Source organism: Eriocheir sinensis, chromosome 20, assembly GCF_024679095.1.
Source record: "Eriocheir sinensis breed Jianghai 21 chromosome 20, ASM2467909v1, whole genome shotgun sequence".
Classification (NCBI taxonomy): Eukaryota; Metazoa; Arthropoda; class Malacostraca; order Decapoda; family Varunidae; genus Eriocheir; species Eriocheir sinensis.
This window is the reverse complement of record NC_066528.1, coordinates 5,540,834-5,557,930: the sequence shown is the minus strand read 5'-3', so window position 1 is coordinate 5,557,930 and position 17,097 is coordinate 5,540,834. Positions and strand designations below refer to the sequence as shown.

Sequence of the window (17,097 nt, the reverse complement as noted above, 5' to 3'; positions counted from 1 at the left end):
AACTTCCGGCCGTCCACTCTGATCAGTTTCCTCAGCCTCTCCTCCAACACTTTTTCAAACAACTTCATTCCAACGTTATATCTTACGAGAAATACATCACCGTCAAGTCCCTAGATGGCCGATCTGTCAATGATCTCGACATTTTTGAAGTCCACCGTGCACTGATCAAGACTTGCGACAAAGAGCCGAAGATACTTCCACAGGGAGATGGCAGTCTTCTGGTGGAAGTCTCCTCTCCTGAAGAGAGTGAACGACTTCGTGCCCTCACCTCAGTCCCCGGGGCTGCAGTATGATGTGCTCCCCATGCTACCTTGAACCAGTCGCGCGGCGTGTTGTTTTCAAGAGAGCTCCTTCGTTACTCGGAGGAGCGCCTGGTAAAGGAACTAGAGGAGTATAACGTTGTTTCAGTGAGACGTGTCTATAGGAAAGATGGTGGAGTACTGACACCCACACCCACACTGTTCATAACTTTTAATCGGTTGGAGCTCCCCAGAACAGTCAAATTTGCTTGGTTAAACCTCAACGTGAATCCATATGTGCCAAACCCCAGGCGATGGTTCCACTGCCAGTCATTTGGTCACGTGACTCGAACATGCCGCCGCATGCAGAACGGTCTCCCTAAGGTATGCGTCACGTGCGGCAGGGATGACCATGGTGAGGAGTGCCCCGGCCCCGTTCGGTGCTATCATTGTGCCGAGCACCATGCAGCTTCATCGAAAGAGTGTGACCGATTCAGATTCGAGAGGGAGGTGCTTACCATCCGTAATAAAGAGAAGGTGTCTTTCGCAGAAGCAAAGCGACTCGCCCTTACCAGGCTCTCTAGTCCTGGTACGACCTTTGCCTCAGTCCTCCAGTCACACGCTCAACGCCGTCTCAAAGTCTCCCAGGATGTGCCGTGCCATGCAGCTGCCGTCCTGTCAGTGTCGACGCCTTCATCTGAGGCCACACTGAATCGTGCCCTGCCCCTACCTGAATCACAAACAGAAACGTTCACGCAGTGAGGAGTCTCTCGATGAGACTCCTCCTACCAAGCTGCAACCTCCGGCGCCAGTTGTTGGATCGCCGGAGATCCTCCGGGCGTTGGCTGCGGCCGCCGCCCCCGCGCCAGTGGCTCCGGCTGACCCAAGGCCGGAGTCCGTTGGTGCTCAGGCTTGCGGTGTGTCGCTGCCGGCGCCCGCGGCCTTGACCTCTGGAGAATCTGCTTCTTCCTCAGCTGCCGCCTCAAAGTGGCGGACGGTTGGCAAGAGCGGGGGAAGGAAGACGCTGGCAGCAGGAGCGGGCAGGAGGACTGTTGACTGCTCCCGGCCTGCTGATCGGTTTGCGATACCAGGGCCATCGCAATCGGCCACAATGAGGACCATAGGCCCTTTAATAAAGGGTGATGGTCCCATTAAAAAGAACGCAGGTGGTGCAGGGCGACTCCTCTCCGGAAGAGCCCAGAAGCACCTCACAAAGTAATCATCTTCAATATCGTGCAGTTGAACTGTCGTGGTCTGCGTGCCAACTGGGAAGAGTTGCTCAGTCTTATTGCCCGTTATTCCCCAGTATGTATTTGCATCCAGGAGACCATGGTTGGAGAAAGTACTCCTTCTGGGCCTCCTGGCTACCACATTTTATATTCTCATCCTCTGCAAGACCAAGGGCATCGGGGTGGCACTGCCATACTAGTCCGTCACGATGTCCCCTTCTCACCCTTAAGATTATCAGCTCCCTTCCAGGCTGTCGGCATACAGCTCTTTCTCCTCCGACAGTATAGAGTTTGTAGCCTATACCTCCCTCCAAGCGCTCATGTAGAGAGGAGGGATCTTGACAGTTTGCTTGCCGATCTTCCTGCCCCTTTCCTTTTACTAGGCGACGTCAATGGCCGTCATCCACTTTGGGGAGACTGCACCACAAACCCTCGAGGTGTAATGCTGGCATCTTTGGTAGAGGATGAGGAATTGGGAGTTTTTAATTCAGGTGATATGACGCACTTCCATAGTCAAACGGGTATTTTTACGGCTATTGATGTGTCTTTGTGTTCTTTTAATATTATTTTAGATTTCAACTGGAAGGTTTTACCGAATTTACATGGAAGTGACCACTTCCCTATTGTCTTATCGTCAGCCAAGGGCGAACCACGCACTCGCCTCCCACGCTGGCGTATAGATAGAGCAGACTGGCAACTCTTCATGCAGCTGAGTTCCACTGCACGGTCTGTAGATGACTTCAGCAGCATTGACGAAGCGGTGGCATATTTTACTACCTTACTGCACTCGGCAGCCATATTAGCAATCCCCAAGACGTCTGGCCACTTTCCCAGACGTCCAGTGCCTTGGTGGACTCCTGACTGCACCGCTTCCGTGAAGGCGAAACGAGCCGCCTTCTCTCGCCTCCGCCATCATCGCGGAGTTCCACAGTACCTAGAGGCCTTCCGGCGGGCGCGTGCCCATGCACGGCGAGTCCTTAAAGAGGCCCGCCGTGCTTCGTGGAGGGCTTTCGTGTCCACCCTAAACAAAGAGACTTCCCTCACGCAGGTATGGAAACGAGTGAGAAAAATCTCTGGGAAATATACCGTCCCTTCCCCTCCTGTTCTGTCAGAAGCAGGCAGAAACGTGGCCGAACCTATCACAGTTGCTCAAATCCTTGCCAAACATTTTACAGATGTATCTAGGAAGGACACTACATCTCCCTCGGGACGCCATCGTCGACGCCGGGAGTCTGCTGGCCTCAGTTTCGCTTCTAATAACGGCGAGTCGTATAATGTCCCTTTTTCTAGTCATGAACTTCATTCAGCTTTAAAACAATGTTATGGACTCGTCACCAGGCCCTGATGACATCCCATACTCCTTTCTACGTCATATGCCTGACGAATCACTTACGTTTTTATTGTCTCTTCTTAATAAAATTTGGTATACCGGTGATTATCCGTCTTCTTGGAGCGTTGCCGTTGTTATCGCCTTCCCTAAGCCCGGAAAAGACCATCGACAGGCAACAAATTACCGTCCCATTTCACTCACTTCATGCCTTTGCAAGGTTATGGAGAAGATGGTGAATGGGCGGCTCATGTGGTACTTGGAAAAGGGGAATATTTTATCACAAGTACAATATGGTTTTCGAAAAATGCGATCCACCTCTGACGCCCTCCTATGCTTAGAGTCATCCATATGTAAGGCCTTCGCCACCAACCAACACCATGTTACAGTGTTCTTTGATTTGGAGAAAGCCTATGACACTGCCTGGCGTCATGGCATCTTACTTTCCCTCCACGAGTTTGGTCTTCGTGGCCGGTTGCCGATTTTTATCAATCAGTTTTTATCAAATCGTTCTTTAAAGGTGAGGGTTGGGGACGTGCACTTTGATGCCCTACCACTAGATGATGGTGTGCCGTAGGGGAGTATTCTCAGTGTTACGCTCTTCGCTGTGGCCATCAACAGCGTTATTAGTGTACTCCCCGAAGGGGTCCAAGGCAGTTTGTATGTTGATGACTTATCCATCTCAGTCTCTGGACCCCGGTTGTCACTGATAGAGCGGAAATTACAACTGGCACTAAATAGGATATCCGCGTGGGCTGACACTCAGGGTTTTCGGTTCTCCCCAACTAAGACTGTGACCATGCACTTCTGCCGCCTTCGTGGCGTTCACCCGGACCCAGACCTGTACTTCTATGGTCTCAGAATCTCATGTGTGGAAGAGACCCGATTTCTTGGGCTGATATTCGATGCAAGGCTGACCTGGGTTCCTCACCTCCGGCACATCAAGGCAACTTGTTTGAAGGCAATTAACCTCCTTAGGGTCTTAGCCCACACCTCTTGGGGTGCGGATCGCCAGACCCTCCTCATGTTGCACAGATCACTTATACTCCCGAAACTGGAGTATGGGTGTGAGATCTACTCTTCCGCGTCGGATGCTCGTCTTCGCACGTTGGCCTTGCAACAGGAGCCTTTAGGTCATGTCCGATTCCAAGTATGTTAGTGGATGCCGGCATCCATTCCTTGGACCTGCGCCGGAGGTCGTTAATGCTGAGATGTTGGTTTCGGACTCACCGCATTCCAGATTCTGTGCCTTGTGTTACTGCCTCCCAAGATTCTCGCTCTCTCCTGTATGACGCTCGGCCGAGTTTCCCCAAACCATTTGGATATAGGGTGCAGTCAGTTATGGCAGACTGGACAGTTCCTGCACATTGTCCCCATCGTATTCCTAGGGTGGACTATTGGCAGTTCTCCAGCGTACAGGTGTGCAGACCAGTAACCGACCAAAAGAGCACCCTCCCCCTGTTACGCGGTACAGTCCTTATTTTAGAGCACCTCACCGCTCACGAGGGCTCTGTCCCCGTCTATACGGATGGGTCTAAGACGGACATTGGAGCAGGCTTCAGTGTCGTCTTTCCCACCTTCTGTCGGGGCGTTAGCCTTCCAAGAGTGGCGTCAGTCTTTACGGCTGAAATGTCCGCCATCATACTCGCACTCAGAATTATTTTTAGTCTCCCCCAGAACTCCTTTACTGTTTTTAGCGACTCTCGCAGTGCACTGGGTGCTCTAGAGTCCCGTGATTACTGTCATCCCCTTATTTTATCAATTTTGGAATGGCTTTACTTACTAAACCGTCGGGGTAGTCGGGTGGCTTTTTGCTGGGTCCCGGTCCATGTAGGAGTTCAGGGGAACGAGCGGGCCGATCGGCTGGCCAAGGAGGCGGCTGCCCGGCCGTTCGGGGCGGGGCTGAACCCCCCCCCCCCCCCACTACCCCACCCGCCAGTTTCTCGTGGAAATACTATAATTGAGGTGAGTCTCTTCTGTACTCGAGGATGGCTTTAGCAAGGTAGCCTGTCAGGTCTGCTTTAGTCTTGTCATGGAATATAAACCGCTTCAGGGGAATGTGTTTGATTTTCGTATCATCTGTAATGTGGTACTTGATGGGAGCTTTTCCTTGTTGCCGTCTCTTTCTATTTAACTGTTGTAGTGAATCCGGTATATATATGTATCAAATACTAGGATAACCTGATTGAATCCTGCTGTCAAACTCGTTAGACTGTCATTGAAGCTCTGGACAAGATCTTTTACTGTGCTGAGTGTTCCTGTTTTGTTTGCGATCTTCTGGTCCAGGACCATTCCATCAACAACTGCGATCTTCTCATTTGTTGTAGACGTTGCCGATGATGATACAGCAGATCTGTCATCACCCGACTCACTGACTCCTGGGGTTTCTGAAGCTTCATTGCTTCCATGCATGTTTGCCAAATTCTCAAGGTTGTGTATCAGTTTGTATTTGTCGGTGCATGGGAACATTGTTCCATCTGGTGCAAAAAGTGCCCTTTGAGTCAGGGTGAACTCGTGGCGGCCATAAAGGAATCCGCGGAAATGCAAAAATTAGTTTTCAGATCCCTGGTGTTATAAGCTTTCCAAAAATGTATAACTTTGATAGTCTCCATAAAATTTGAACGAAAATTATTTTATTGACATAGTGAACCTGACTAACTGGGACTTGTACCCCACTGTGTGATCTGCACTTAAAGAGTGTGTAGCAAGGCAGGTAGGAGAATCAGATTGCTACGACCAAAATGGGGGAGATCATTACCAGGGATGTTCACCCATGGTCGTATTCCCACATCAGGGGTCGTAAGGACGACAGTTTTAGCCCAGGGGTGGTAAGAAGGACATATTTAGGTCGCCTTATAACGGACCACATTCACTACACACGTGGCTTCCATACATCCCGGGGAGCTAAACCATGCTATGCTGACTATTTGGCCCCTCTTACATCCCGGGGAGCTAAACCATGCTATGATGACTATTTGGCCCCTCTTACATCCCGGGGAGCTAAACCATGCTATGATGACTATTTGGCCCCTCTTACATCCCGGGGAGCTAAACCATGCTATGATGACTATTTGGCCCCTCTTACATCCCGGAGAGCTAAACCATGCTATGATGACTATTTGGCCCCTCTTATATCCTGGGAGCTAAACCATGCTATGATGACTATTTGGCCCTCTTACATTCCGGGAGCTAAACCATGCTATGATGACTATTTGGCCCCTCTTACATCCCGGTGAGCTAAACCATGCTATGATGACTATTTGGCCCCTCTTACATTCCGGGGAGCTAAACCATGCTATGATGACTATTTGGCCCCTCTTACATCCCGGGGAGCTAAACCATGCTATGATGACTATTTGGCCCCTCTTACATCCCGGGGAGCTAAACCATGCTATGATGACTATTTGGCCCCTCTTACATTCCGGGGAGCTAAACCATGCTATGATGACTATTTGGCCCCTCTTACATTCCGGGGAGCTAAACCATGCTATGATGACTATTTGGCCCCTCTTACATTCCGGGGAGCTAAACCATGCTATGATGACTATTTGGCCCCTCTTACATCCCGGGGAGCTAAACCATGCTATGATGACTATTTGGCCCCTCTGACTAGGCACTGGCTGGTCAAGTGCCCTGCAAGAGCGGTACCTCTCTAGGTGGAGATGGGAATTTCTCTCTCCCCGAGACTTGAGGTCATGCTACCTACAGGAGGCTGGTGTCCTCCATCTCCTGTAGGTTTGCTGTTATTGGATATTACGGTTTTATTTAAGGAATTTTTAATCATACACCCTTAACATTTTAATTAAAAGAAACTTATGATTTCAACCGATCTTTTATGTTTGGCGCCATATGACCTCTGTAGCTACGGTGCCAGGACTATACACCCCAATATTGATCTATCGGGAAACTCACAGAAATGGGGAAGGGGCGCTGAGCAGTAGCCTACAGCAATGTGTCGGCCTTCCAGCGCATGTGCAACAAGCCGGCCACTAGATACTCCAGCGTTTTCGATCGAGCTACTACACAGGCAGCATCACCCTCTCCGTTCCGGCCGCTATTGTAGAACTTTTGTCAGTCTGTTTAGTAGGTAAGCGTGTCGCCCTAAAGTTCCTAAACAGTCAATATATTTACGTAAGTCTCAGTAAAGTAACATTCACGGCTTAATTACAGCCCAGAGCAATAACAGTACTTCCCCGCATGGAATCGAAGCCCCCCCCCCCCTCTCTCTCTCTCTTTTAGTGTAGATATGAAGAAAATATTGCAGCCAACTAAAAATAATCCGAAATCTTTCTTCAGTTACATAAACAACAGAAAGGCGATCAGAAGTGGAATTGGACCTTTAACAAACAGCGACGGTGCACTAGTGACTGATAGCCAACACATTGCAAACCTCTTAAACAGTTACTTTTCCTCTGTGTTTAATACTAACAGTCTTCCTCCCACTACCACCAGCACCAGTACTAATGTAAATCTCGAGCATGCATTGCCTAATTTTGAAATAACAACCGATGAAGTCCTTAAAGCTCTCCATTCTCTTAAAACATAAAAGTCCCGGACCCAATAAAGTATATCCTATACTGCTTAAAGAAACAAAGGGCGAAATACTCTCCTCCCTCACTACCATATTCAATATGTCCTTGCGACAAGGCATCGTCCCGTCGGATTGGAAAAAGGCTAACGTGACACCGATTTTTAAGAAAGGAGACAAAAAAATACCAGGTAACCACCGACCCATTAGTCTAACTTCAATTGTAGGTAAGCTACTTGAGACCATAATTAAACAAAAGTGTGAGTTACCTCGAAAGCCACTCATTAATTGGGGATTCACAACATGGCTTCCGTAACAAAAGATCCTGCCTATCCAACCTATTGACCTTTTATAACGACCTCTTCTCAGATTATGACGTAACCAAATCAGTGGACGTAGTCTATCTTGATTTCCAGAAAGCGTTTGACAAAGTCCCACATCATAAATTACTTTATAATTTAAAGCAAATAGGTATTGACGGTCAAGTAAATCAATGGATCGCGAATTGGTTGAGCAACAGACAGCAAAGAGTGGTAATTGACGGATTTAACTCAGAATGGGCGCCGGTCACTAGTGGCGTCCCTCAGGGCTCGGTTCTTGGCTCAGTGTTCTTCATTATTTACATCAACGACATGGATGTTGGACTCAATAATCGCATTAGTAAATTTGCAGACGACACAAAGATTGGTAACTCGGTTCTCACTGACGAAGACAGGCAAAGCCTCCAAGAGGATTTGCACAAAATTTCAGCTTGATCGGATAGATGGGAGATGCCCTTTAACGTAGACAAGTGCCAGGTCCTTCAAGCTGGAACAAGAAATAAGAAGTTCGATTACGAAATGCGCGGCGTTAAACTCACAAGCGTTCAATGCGTTAAGGACCTGGGGGTCAAAATCGCGTCAAACCTCAAATTCTCACAGCAATGCATCGATGCAGCAAATAAAGCGAACAAAATGTTGGGCTTCATTAAAAGAAACTTTTTATTCAAGAATAAAGATGTAATACTTCCGCTCTACAATAGTTTAGTCAGACCCCACTTTGAATATGCCTCAAAGGACATTGCTAAATTAGAAGGTGTTCAGCGTCGGGCAACAAAAATGATCCCTTCCTTGCTCAATAAATCCTACGAAGAAAGGCTTTCCACCCTTAACATGAACTCTCTTGAGAAACGTCGCCTCCGAGGAAAACTGATCGAATGTTTTAAAATACTTAATGGTTTCACGAATGTAGACAGAACAAAATTGTTCATGATCGATGACACTTTGCGAACGAGGAACAATGGGATAAAACTCAAATGTAGACAAGTAAATTCAGACTGCACCAAATTTTTCTTCACCAACGTTGTAGTGCGAGAATGGAATAAGCCCCCACCGTCAGTGGTCCAATGTAACACGATTGACTCCTTTAAAAACAAGCTCGGCCGTCACTGCCTTGAACTTAATATTAACTAGAGAAGAAAAGCAACGTTTTGGAGCCATCTGATTAGTGTAGATTCACTTAGGTTTAAGGACAGACCACCTAGTCTGGACCATGGGGTCTGTGTGGTCTGATTTTCTATGTAATTTTTTCTCTCTCTCTCTCTCTCTCTCTCTCTCTCTCTCTCTCTCTCTCTCTCTCTCTCTCTCTCTCTCTCTCTCTCTCTCTCTCTCTCTCTCTCTCTCTCTCTCTCTCTCTCTCTCTCTCTCTCTCTCTCTCTCTCTCTCTCTCTCTCTCTCACGTGAAAAACATATTTTCGATTGTTATCAATGTATTTTGTTGCGTAAGTAGCAAACAAGCTACTTCATCAAACCTTTTGTTCAATCAAGCTCGTACTGTGCTCTGCCATCAGTTACGCCATCCATCAGTGGCCTGACGCATTTATTCGGATGTCTGCACTACCTACCTTTTTTATATCTTTCACTGGGCCAGAAGGAACATTGATATATACGGTCCCATCCTGACAGTCTTATTTGTCACTTTAACAGAACTCCCGTGGACACCTTCCATTTGTACGTACCCAATGAACATCTTTGTATAGAATATCTTGCACTCGAAACAAAAATAATGACTAAAAGCCTTCAAGAGGCTGCTCGCTCCTACATGAAGACAAAGATATCCTAAGTAATAATATTTTTTTGTTCAAATGTTTTCGTCCTCTGGGGGATCTCGATCCTCCCTAATAGTTATGTTACTCTGGAAACTTTACATCTCCTCTTTCACTAAGTCAGCTTCCTCGAGGTTGGGCGTTCTGTATCGTCTCCGCCAGCTTTCCATATATGCATCTCACGTGTGTGGGGGCTCCACTTACACAGCTCTCTTGGACAGAGTGGAGTCTAAGGCTCTTCGTTTCATCTGCTCCCATCCTCTTACTGACAGCCTTTTACCTCTTAAATTCCGGCGCCATGTTACATCTCTTTCTATCTCCTATCGATATTTTCATGCTGACTGCTCTTCTGAACTTGCTAACTACATGCCTCCCCCCTCCCGCGGCCCTGCTGCACACGACTTTCTACTCATGCTCATCCCTATACTGTCCAAACCCCTTATGCAAGAGTTAACCAGGATCTCCATTCTTTCATCCCCTTCACTGGTAAACTCTGGAACATCCTTCTTCTATATTTCTTCCTGCCTATGACTTGACCTCTTTCAAGAAGAGTGTATCAAGACACCTCTCCATCCGAAATTGACATCTTTTGGCCACTCTGTACTTTTCGCTATATGTGAGCAGCAGTTAGCGGGCTTTTTTTACATCGTTTTGTTGCCCTAGAGTTGCTCTCTGTGCTGTAAAAAGAAAGAAAAAAAAACATCGTTAACGGATAATTTGTAAAGGGGCCGAAAAGCCCAAGGCAAAGAAAAGTAGATCACTACGTCATTTACCATATAAAATAGAAGGTTTATCAAAGGAAATATATACATGTTTTAGTGCAACGCCTCGAGAGAGTTAAAAAGTTAATGTGATAAAAAATACTTGCAATATGTAAATATACTACCTGCAAATTATATATTAAAAAAAATCTCATAAGAAAACATTAGAACGTGCTGTATTTGGGAAACTGGACCATTGACAATACACTTTAAAACAGGTAATTGTGATTATTTGTACTGTTGGTGGTAGGCGAGCGCTCAACTGCTAGTTGGTCCATGGGTAAGGAAAAAACAATACCCGTCAAGGTTATTTATTATTAAAACATACACAAGTCATTAAGACAGACAAAACACACAAAAGACGTGGTTAAGTGTATATGCGTGTATGTGGATGTTGTGTAGTGTAAGTGACATTGAAGTGTTGGTGTATGTGGTGTACAAAATGTATAAGAGAACTGTAGCAGGACGTGGACAGACAGTTGAAGATTAACAATTAACAAGAAAGGTTAACAATGAGGACGGGACGAGGCACGGAGCGAGAACAATGAAAACGTTAATGACAAAATAAGAGTCTGTCCTGGCGCACCGCATTTTCTTAGAGTCATCGGGGGAAGCACGCGACTGCTTTCAGCGGTGACTTGCTACAGTACTCCCCCCTTAGTGACTTGGAAGAAGGAACGATATCTTTCTGGTGCGGGGATGTTGTGGCACGGACGGTGTTGTCTTGGCGACGGTGAGCTGGGGCGCCTGGTCTGGGGCCAACAGGTATGCCGGCTTGAATCTCTAAGGAGACCGTGTCCTGAGAACCATGTTTGTCGATCGCGACAGTCTTTCTGGTCCCTCTCAGGACGCGGTAGGGTCCTTGGTAGGGCTGCTGCAGGGGCCGCCGCACGGCATCCACGTGCACGAAGACGTGGGTGCAAGTGTCGAGGTCCTGGCTGACGAATGTCTTCCTCGGGGAAGAGCGAGGCTGCACCGGCTGAAGGCTCCTCATGGCACCTTTAAGGCGGGCGGCGAAGTCCTGGACGCCGCAGGGGGCGGTGTCAGGTGTGGGCGCTAGAAGTTCGACTGGGAGCCGGAGGTTGGTGCCGTAAACCAGCTCATCCGAGTGGTGCAGGTCTTCCTTCAGGGAGGACTTGATGCCGAGGAGGACCAAGGGAAGAGCCAGGGACTAGTTGTCGCGTTGGGTGGAGGCCATGAGAGAGGACTGCAGCTGTCGATGGAAGCGCTCGACTATGTCGTTAGCCTGCGGGTGATAGCTTGACGCTCTGTAGCGGCGGATGCCGAGGAGGGTCATACTCTGTTCCACACATTCGCTTCGAACTGGCCGCCGCGGTCTGAGGTGAGGCTGAGAGGGACGCCGAACCTGGAGACCCAAGTAGCGATGCAGACGTGGGCGACGGCGTCAATAGTGATGTCAGCGATGGGGGGGGTGGCCTCGGGCCAGCGTGTGAAACGATCCACGCAGGTGAGGATGTAGCGGTGGCCTGCGGAGGGTGGCAGAGGACCGACAAGGTCTATGTGGACGTGGTCGAACCTCTCCGTAACGGGCGTGAAGGTGCTTGGCAGAGAGCATGTCGCTTCACCTTGGAGGCTTGACAGTCAGTGCAGGTGTGGGTTCACAGTCTGACGTCTTTGTTGATTCCCTCCCAGATGAAGCGAGACGTCATCAGGCGCTGAGAGGCTCGGATGCCAGGGTGAGAGAGGTCGTGAACCTGACGGAAGGCCTGGTAGCGGTGTCGCTGTGGCAGGTAGGGACGGACAGTGGCTGTGGGGACGTCAGCGTAGAGAGCGACCTTGGTGCCTGGGAGTGTGATTCTCTTTATTTGAAGCGCCGGGCTGTTCAGTAGCTTTTCCAGCCTTGACGTCAACTAAGAGGTTGAAGTGCCTGAGGAAGTCTGCTCCGAGGATTGCCTGCGAGACGTTCCCGACGTAGAAGGTCCATTCGAAGGAACGTCGAAAATAAAGGTCCACTTGCATAGTGCGTCGTGTGTAGACAGGTATTTTGGTACCGTTAGCGGCGTACAGGTGCAAGAGTGGAGGTAGAGTTCGCTGACTTGCGGTTGCTGGGATAATACTAACGTCAGCGACGGTGTCAATCAGGAACTTGGTGTTAGAACGGCAGTCGCGAAGGTGGAGCAGCGCTGAGGGTTGGTGACGAGCAATATGCTGCACTAATGCTCGCCCTTGGAGTTTGACGCCTTGTATGTGCACGGGGCGGCACACTTCGAGGCCTTGTCGCCGAACTTGCGGTGGTACCAACGGAGTCCTGGGCCCGATTTTTTAAGTGATGTTTGCATTTGCTAATACTAATGTAGCTGATTCTTCGTATGTATCGTTTTTTAGACCACTTTCAGCCGTGGTGTTAGTGTCAACTCGTTTGAGACACCACTGGTTCCTAAATGAATCGTCGGCGTGCCTAACCCCACCCCAACAAGAACCACCAGTAATATTCACGAATCATATGCGATTGATAATATATCAATATGTTTCTGTGCAAACGAAAAATAGTGTACATCATCGTTAGAAGGAGATCAATTAAAAGGTGTTTATTAGAGCGCGCGTTCGGGCTCCCTTAACCCAGGTGAGACTGGTGAGTTATGGGTCTGTTTAGTGTTTACATTGTTCACCCGCGCCAGATCGAAAAAGTTGTCGACGTCCATCACCCCCTCCAAGGTTCACATCATTTTCACATGGTAAGTACATTAAGTAATTTTTTAATGCATAAAAACACCAAGCTCTAGTAATTCTTGGTCAGAAACATGTTATATGCTCTTGTTGCGCTCTATCAAGCTTGGGCCAGCTGGCCAGCAGGTACATCCAGCCGATTTCAATAAATAATTATTCCATTGCAGGCATTTGCAGCATATCTGGTACTCCTCGATCTTGTGGGTCAAGTTGAGGAGGTGAGGCATCCCAGAGTTGTTCCCAGAGACCGGCAAAACCCGTTCACCTGTCTCTCTGAGGAGGACTTCATAGATCGCTACCGTCTCTCATCTGCTTGTACACTCCAACTGCTTGAGAATGTACAGCCCCAACTACCCAGAGCACGAAATGGCAGAGGTGTGTGTGTGTGTGTGTGTGTGTGTGTGTGTGTGTGTGTGTGTGTGTGTGTGTGTGTGTTCCCTACTCTTTTTGACCTTTCAAAGTATTGAGCTTCTCACATGGTAAATAATCAACTGAGAGCCACATTGATGTGTTTCCTGTCTTGTGCAAGTTTCATTCCAGTGTTTAAGTTTCACAAATAACCAAAATCCCTTATATTCAAGAAGCAACAGGACATTTAAAAACCTGTTTTTATTTTTAAATAGAAATGAGCATTAGCAATGTAAATCTACTTCTCCTTTGAAATGGAAGCGAACATTAGTAATTCTGCCTTTCTCCTTTTTCTGTATACATCAGAAATGTCATGAAAGCCAATAGAACATGTCATGTGTTCCCAGGTAGAACTGGAAATAACCAGGCAAGTTATACCCAACCAATAATATCTCCTTCTCCACAGGCTGCAGTGTTCCTGGTCACCTGCAGCTTCTTGTAGCATTACGCTACTTTGCCAGCGGACAGTTAACCATGGCAGACTGTTTGGAGATGTGAGCTTCTTCAGTCTGCAAATTTGTTCACCGCATAGCTGTTATACTAGCACGTATGTCACCTAATTACATCAAGTTTCCTGAACCTGCTAATACACGTCAGGTAGCAGAGGACTTTCATGCTATCGCTAGCATGCCTGGTGTCATCGGCTGTATTGATGGAACATTGATTCCAATTGTGAGTCCTGGCGGAAACACTGCAGAAAGCTGTAGAAAGGGTTACTTCGCCTTGGATGTCAGGGCAGTTTGCGATGCAAAAATGCGTTTCACTAATGTCTTTAGTAGTTGGCCAGGAAGTGTCCATGACAGCCGCATTTTTTTATAATTCTAGGCTTTGTCAGAAATTAGAAGATGAAGGTTACTCAGGTTATCTGTTGGGAGATTCAGGGTACGCATGCAAGTCTTACTTGTTGACTCCGGCACTGGATCCCCAAACTGAACAAGAAAATAGATATAATGCATCACATATTATACGCACACGCAACACAATTGAAAGATGCTTTGGGGTGTGGAAACGACGATTTGCAGTACTAAGGCACTTGCGTACCACTTTAGAGACTAGTAAGAAAATAATTATTGCTGCAGCGGTACTGCATAATATTGCTGTGAACAGCGGGATGCCTGCTCTGGAAAATGTGCCAGAACTTGTAGAAGTACAGGATCATGTTCTTCCAGAAGAAGCAACCGGCCGGGCGCTGCGTAGGAGGATTATTGAGCAGTGGTTCTAACTTGTATATAGTACTGAGGTGTGTGTGTGTGTGTGTGTGTGTGTGTGTGTGTGTGTGTGTAGTGCAGCTGACTTGCCTGATAGGTGAGCCTTCCATAATTCACTCTGCGAGGGGGGTACCTCTTTGGCCGACTGGTTTAAGGAGTGGCTCTCCCGTCTCGCTGGTCGCTCTCCTCCAATTTGATTTCTCTAATTACCGTCCTCATTTCTCTTCCTGTTAAGTAATCCTTCATCCACGCGATAATCTTTCCGCCCATTTCTCCCCATTGTTGTAGTTTCCAGCTTGACCTTGTTTTTTTTTTGGTGTGTGTGTGTGTGTGTGTGTGTGTGTGTTACTATGTGTAAATACTTGCTTACTGGGGGAATGTGACAAATAAATATTAGTTTTGCATTTGTTCCTCTTATATTGCAAACCTAATAAATAGCATAAAATACAAAAATCTGTCACCTATTCTTAATATTTCTCTCGTAAATAGCAGGCGGCATCGTTGATGCTGTCTGCTGCATCCTTGATGCTGTTCGCTGCCACTATGACACTTTCCGCAGCCTGGAAAACTATCTGAATAGCTTTTAGTGACTCCTCTTTTAAGCTGTCACAGGTTTTACTAATCTTTGCATAGGCTGCCTCCTTTTCACTGACAGCCTGGCGCCTCTTTGGAGGATGCTTGCGACGGGCGTAGCGGACAGCTGTTGCAGTTCCAGGTGTCTGCAAGCTCTCGGGCACGGAAGCATTGTCGAGCTACTGAGTTTCAGGCCCGTCACTTTCCCCAATGAATTCTGGAATGGAGATAGATATCAGTACCTACATAACTTGGCTACCCCTCCACTAGACTAAGCACACCACTCTCTTAGCCCCCACAGCACCCGACGGGAAAGAGAAGGTCCTCAATATACAGTGGATCAGCCACACAGCTAGTGATGTGAACTAAACATGAAAAGGGTGCAGGGTTAAGGTCAAAGCTGTGATAAGCAACAATCCAACTCAGGTATTACCAACAAAACATAATTATTTGGCCACATTTGATGTGCATGCAGCAGTCAGATAAAGATCATTGATGTATAGTAATAATATTAACTATAATCCAGAAAAGCAGTGAAAGGTTACACTCGAAACTGGACTGTGGTAACTATCATGATATTACTCTATTAATGAAATGCACGAGTCACCCAAAACTATATGAGAAGTGGCAAGGAATAGAAATTAATTCTAATTAAGTGCTTATGTCATATTCCTTAGGAATAAACTAAACCACGATTCAGAGAAAGATGTCATATTCCGAGGCGTCTTGTTGATGAGCACATTCCAAAATACGTAGAATGGCTTTCACAAACGAAGGAACCTCTGGCTGCCATTGCTCTGCTCTTCCATGAAGTGCCGATGGAGACGAGACCAAATGATAAAATTCATAATCAGAAGTAAATCTATCTAATTCTATTAATGTGTTGCATTTCCAGAACCTTACAAGTTACATCTATAATAAAATGCGCCATGTATTAAGGAAATTACTTCAAAACAACGTGGTAGTACTATATATGTAAATACTGGAACTTCCCAACTTCAGAGGCATCCACGACCACAATGTTCGGACCCAGGGTGTCACACTGCTGGGTCGCAGGTTCCAGCTCCCGCGAGAGGGTTGACAGGATCAGCTGGTCTTCTTTAGGTGGTGAAGGCATAGGTTTCCCTCCACCAGTTGCGAACATGTGCCGCACACGGTGGCTGTGGTTCTTCTTTGCCCTATGAAGGGAATAAGATGATATATATTACAAAAACGGTTACAAATCACAACCCTCACCCTCACCACCGTCACTCTCCACACCCCCACCACCGTCACTCTCCACACCCCCACCACCGTCACTCACCACACCCCCACCACCGTCACTCTCCACACCCCCACCACCGTCACTCTCCACACCCCCACCACCGTCACTCTCCACACCCCCACCACCGTCACTCTCCACACCCCCACCACCGTCACTCTCCACACCCCCACCACCGTCACTCTCCACACCCCCACACCGTCCACCACCACACCCCCACCACCGTCACTCTCCACACCCCTCACCACCGTCACTCCACACCACCACCGTCACTCTCCACACCCTCACCACCGTCACTCCACACTCCCACCTCACCACCACGTCACTCCTCCACACCCCCACCACCGTCACTCTCCACACCCCCACCACCGTCACTCTCCACACCCTCACCACTGTCACTCGCCACACCCTCACCACCGTCACTCTCTACACCCTCACCACCGTCACTCTCCACACCCCCACCACCGTCACGTGCCACACCCGCACCACCGTCCTCCACACCCCACCGTCACTCACCACACCCCCACCACCGTCACTCACCACACCCTCACCACTGTCACCTCCACACCCCTCACCACCACCGTCACTCTCCACCCCCACCACCGTCACCTCCACACCCCACCACCGTCACTCCACACCCCACCACCACCGTCACTCTCCACACCCCACCACCGTCACTCCACACCCCACCACCGTCACTCTCCCCACCCCCACCACCGTCACCATCCACACCCCCACCACCGTCACTCTCCACACCCTCACCACCGTCCCTCTCCACACCCGCACCACCGT

General features: G+C 48.2%; 1 pseudogene; it reads left to right on the top strand.

The window, feature by feature from the left end:
- The first annotated feature begins 1,350 nt into the window (after nucleotides 1–1,350).
- Nucleotides 1,351–14,512, top strand: LOC127001046 (putative nuclease HARBI1; annotated as a pseudogene).
- Nucleotides 14,513–17,097: the final 2,585 nt, after the last annotated feature.